Source organism: Neomonachus schauinslandi, chromosome X (assembly GCF_002201575.2).
Source record: "Neomonachus schauinslandi chromosome X, ASM220157v2, whole genome shotgun sequence".
Taxonomy (NCBI): domain Eukaryota; kingdom Metazoa; phylum Chordata; class Mammalia; order Carnivora; family Phocidae; genus Neomonachus; species Neomonachus schauinslandi.
Window position 1 is genome coordinate 94,844,935 of NC_058419.1, and position 5,365 is coordinate 94,850,299.

Consider the following 5,365-nt stretch of genomic DNA (forward strand, 5'->3'; position numbering starts at 1 on the left):
AACGCGCAAATGCTCATTAGAATTTATTTTAAAATTTGCCGTGGAGCAGAACAAAGATTTGATACAGACATAATGTCTCCAGAAAAAATGAGGGAATTTAATTTAGACAATAATAGTGCTTCTTTTATAATTTTTATATCACAGTCTCCTCTCCTTAACGACAAATTGATGAATTTCTTCGTGTACTATATTCATTCTCTTTGATGATCTTTAACTCACATTCTTCTAGGTACTTCCCCCACCCTTGGGGAAATGGTAACCTAACTTCTGTAACTCACTGTCTAGACATCTGAATGACTTCCTTTGATCCTTGTTTTTTTTAATACTATCAGTACATTATAATTGATACACAGGATCTCAAGACACAGTCTATTAATCATGATAATAAGTGATACCAGTGCTCATTTTGTCCAGGCCCAGCCCACCAGAGCTGATGATACTGCTTCTACCTACATCGCAGAACTTAGTTACATTTATTGTATATTTAAGTGGTCATATTTATGCATCCTTGGCCAAGCTTCGAACCTGTCAAGACTCAATAATGTATCTTATTCTTTTTTTTTTCCAGCTGGAATGTTTTTTATTTTTTGGAAAAACGTGAGACCTTTTAAGGGACTGTATTTCTCTTTTTGCTCGGACTGCTAGGAAGCCCACAGGCAAAATGAAAGCCCAACTTTGCTAATTCTGAATGATGAAACAGTATGTATTTCTGTGCATACACTTTCCCAGACCTCTTACTATTCTACCTTCATCTTTTGCAGACTTATTTATTTTCATTTTGTTTCATGGTTATATATTCTTGTCAATATGTTACAGATTCTTTCATTCTGCTTGGGAGATTGTTCTTTGGGTTCCTTCTTATTTTTTTTGACCCTTTTGCCCCAAATGGTCTAAACCTAGGACAAGTTCACTCTCTGAATCAGAATCCAGGCCCAAATGTACTGTTAGAGAATCTATCTCATCTTTTCCCTTCAGTTTATCCTTTGTGGGAGGAGGCAAGGCTTTTACTTTTTCTGAAGAGTCCTTCTCAGGCTGGGGACTTGCCTTTTCTTGGAGCCTGGATCTGCTTTCTTGCTGGTTGGCCATGCGCTTTTCAGTTCCTCCTTAGTCTCCACTGGGTTTGCCAGTTTGAGCTTTTTTTTTTTTTTTTGGACAGGAGATGGCTCTTCATCCATCCAACTACCTTCTTTGTCTTCTGCATCTTCTGGCTCATTCTTAGACTCCTGCTCATTGTCACTGATATACTCACTATCACTACTGTCTGACTTTTCGGAATCTTCTGAATTGCTGTGCTCTGCAGCCGTGTAAACATCATCTGAGATTTCATTTATGCCTAGTTGTGCTTTGCAACTCTCTGTCATTTTGTCAAGATTTAGCTGGAACCTGGTGCGAATCTGCCAGTTGGGCAAGATGAGAACAGGCGCCACCTGTTGCTGGACCAACTTGCTCAGCTCCCTCGGGTCCATCTCGGCCTTGCTTCAACGTTCCAGGCTAAGATTCAGGATGCTTCCAGTGGTGGACATTTTGTCTGTTTTCGTCATGATTGGCATGGACGCTTGAGGAGAGAAAGTTTTCGGACCCGCTGGATAAAGTGCCTGCTTCTCCCATGTTTGCTGAGGCTGGTGAAACTGTGCTCTTGTCCAGGAAGTCCATGGACTCCTCTCTGGCACTGAAGTGGCTCCACGGGGACTTCTTCTGGGCATCCTGCTGCACGTCAGAGCCTGTGTGCACGGAAGAGTTTGTACTCTTGGGAGAGCGTGGCGTATGTGACAAGGAGTTCCTGCGGCCCCTGCCCCCTGCTCAGCATGGGCTTGCCCATCAGGATCTTGGGGGATGCAGTATGTCAAAGCTGAGCTTGACCTTTTCCTGCTTGTCTACCTGGGTGGTGCCAGTGCCAGGGTTGCTGGGGTCGAGCAGCATTTGGTACTGGATACTGGGCGTGTAAGATGTCCCTATGGGAGAGAGTAAGACCCCTAAACTTCCTGTGGATGCTCTTCACTTACACTGGCCCATCTTTTGCATTGCACCGTTGAAGAAACTTTTTGTCTTTTTCACAGAAAAAGGAATTTCTTCAGACATGAGGTGGCAATTATTTATTGGAACCCAGGCCCTGTCATGTTGTCCAAATAAATGGGCATCAGGTTACCCATCTTTATCCCTCAGAGCTTTTCTGGGCCACAATGGAAACCCCTTCAGTTTTGCCCGGATCAAAGGATGTGGATTGCTACAAGGTTCATAAAACCAGTTACCTCGTTTTTGGCAAGCAGCTAGATACTTACTGGACAAAATTGATTTCATTCATCTCATACTCACAGATTTTGATGGGTACTTTTGCTGTGTCAGTTTGTGATTTCCTCCATTATAAATGATGCAGTTGTGCAAAATCCACTTTGCATCAGCCAGGAAAGCTTCTGTGCATCCATACGTTTTCTTTTTAGCCTTCTTTTCCAATGTACGAAGGTCCATAGAATGGAAGATGTGTTTCATGTAGTCAGGATGCTGTTCCAATGGAACAGGCTTCTGGATGGCATCTGTCCCTGGTTGTTTCATTTTCTGAATGGCAAATTTGAGCAGGTAGGATAATTGTTTGATGGTGAGCATTGTCATGGCTTTACTCTGAGCCTCAACGCATTCTGCTACCATAATCTTCGCACATTCAGGACAAAACCCGTCCCCCTCTGGTTCCGTTGTCAGTCTCAGACACTTAACATGATAAACCCAGGGATAAAACTCACAGCAAAGGACTTGGCCTTTCTGGTGACGAACCCAGCAGTAGAAATCATTCCGTCCATCCTGAGGTACAACGTTCCTGCCCCTCCTCGTATTGATAGGATTCACTAAGAAGGTCCAGCATCCCGTCTGACATCCTGATGGCTCTCTGCAGCCTTCCCTCTGAACTCTGGGCTCCTTCACTTCTTCTGCTGAGATGACCTCCAAGCTCTTATACCTTATTGATGTATCTAGTCCCAAGACCATTTCTCCAGGAAAGTTTTAGGTACATCCTTTGTTCAGAAGGCTGAGTTAGTATAAGGAGGGATATAAAAAGAGTAAGACACGACAGATAAACCAGCAGGCAGGAGCCATGTCAGCAAGGCAGTTAGTTATGCTGCCAGGCTGTCCTTCCTCATCAAGATTATCTACTTAACTGGGGCGCCTGGGTGGCTCAGTGGGTTAAGCATCCAACTCTTGGTTTCAGCTCAGGTCATGATCTCAAGCCCCACATCCGACTCTGCACTCAGCGAGGAGTCTGTTGAAGTTTCTCTCTCCCTCTGCCCCTCCCTGCATGCGTTCACTCTCTCTCTCCTAATAAAATAAATTTAAAAAAGAGAGAGATTTATTTATTTTTAAAGATTTTATTTATTTATTTGAGAGAGAGAGAGAGAATGAGAGACAGAGAGCATGAAAGGGAGGAGGGTCAGAGGGAGAAGAAGCCTCCCTGCAGGGAGCCCGATGTGGGACTCAATCCCGGGACTCCAGGATCATGACCTGAGCCGAAGGCAGTCGCTCATCCAACTGAGCCTCCCAGGTGCCCCAAAAAGATTTATTTATTTTAGAGAGAGAAAGTGTGAGTGGAGGGGGGCAGAGGGAAAGAGAAAGAATCCCAAGCAGACTTCCCACTGAGCACAGAGCCAGACGTAGGGCTCAATCCCACCACCCTGAGATCGCGAGAAGAGACAAAAATCAAGCGTTGGATGCTTAACCCACTGAGCTACCCAGACACCCTGAAAATACTGTTTCAAATGCTTTCTGATAACTCACTCTCTTTGATTTCCACACACGTGTCAGAGTGTGTGTGGCAGGGGTGGGGGGTGGTATATATGTGTACCTTGGACATGGAGGCCCGGCCCATTTGCTCTTGAAGTCATGACTGACAAAGAATAAATTAATGTCACAGGTTTGACATATCCAAGGGGAAGTACAACACAGCAATGCAGACCTTCCGTTAGGTAACATCATATAATTTAATGAGAGACAAAAGGCCAGCATATCATATCCCAACATAGTCAGAAGGCAAAACTGAAAGGAAAAAAAGGAACGGTTCTTTGGGAAAAAACAGAATAAAGTAAACCGTGGGGCCTCAGAAAACTGCTGGTTAAATTCATTTTTTATTTCATCTCTAAAGTAATGAATGACAATTCATTTAGGCCTTTCTTCCCCAAGTACCCATATTCTGAAAGTGTGAAGAATCCATTTCACAAAACACACTCTAATTGTCTAGGACGGAGAGTCTTAAATGACCTCCATATTTCAGATGAACTATCTTTGCTTCATTGAAGAGTGGCATTATGGGTGATCTATACCCTCGGATAGTTAAGAAACAAAAATACACACTTATGGTACAAATTGCCTTAGTCTAAAGCCTGATAGAATTTGAGATCTGAGCCAGAGAATTTTCTCACATTTCTGCCGCAAAAGGGCAGCAAAATCACATGAAAATCTTTCCTGGGCCCAGCTCACACAGTACATTAAAAGATGTTGCTACTGTGCAATTTTCCCAAAGGCACTAGTCCCTCTCAAAATATTTATTCAAAGTGCTTTGAACTTGCTCTAACAGGTGAATACAGGACTGCAGATATTGTGGAAAGCTATCTACAACCCCTTCTCCCTTGCCTTCCTTTACTAAAGAGACTGGAAAGCTACATAGTCACTGGTTTGCCTCTCTTTCAGCCAGGGTGGCCAGATGAAAGGCAAATCTAGTGATCAGTGAGATGTATGTAAAGTCTTGAAAAAGGGGAGAAAAGGAAACACTTTGGGAGGAAAAGATTTTGGCTCTTCTTCCTGCTTCACACCAGAAATATGAGCAAAGGATAATGGAGTGGGAAGAGAGAACCAGCCACAATCCCCTGAAGACATCCTATTGCACAAGCTACCTCCTGATAGGTTAGCTGATAAAAATATGTCCCAGTGTTGGGACGCCTGGGTGGCTCAGTTGGTTAAGCGTCTGCCTTCGGCTCAGGTCATGATCCCAGGTCCTGGGATGGAGCCCCGCATCGGGCTCCCTGCTCAGCAGGGAATCTGCTTCTCCCTCTTCCTGCTGCTCCCCCTGCTTGTGCTCTTTTTCTCTGTCAAATAAATAAATAAAATCTTTTAAAAAAATGTCCCAATGTGTTTAAAGCACTGTTGTTGGGTTTTCTTTTGTTTTTAAGATATCTCCCCACATAAGAAAGGTGTTTGGGGGATGCGGAATTAAAAAAAAAAAAATCTTTAAGTAACAATTTATTTATTTATATATATATTTAAAGATTTTATTTATTTATTTGTCAGAGAGAGAGAGAGAGCACGAGCAGGGGGAGCGGCAGGCAGAGGGAGAAGCAGGCTCCCCGCTGAGTAAGGAGCCCAATGCGGGGCTCAATCCCAGGACACC

The 5,365-nt window shown here is 43.6% G+C and overlaps 1 pseudogene; it reads right to left on the reverse strand.

Moving 5' to 3' along the window:
• Positions 1-773: 773 nt before the first annotated feature.
• Positions 774-2,976, reverse strand: LOC110572879 (annotated as a pseudogene).
• Between the last annotated feature and the right edge of the window lie 2,389 nt (positions 2,977-5,365).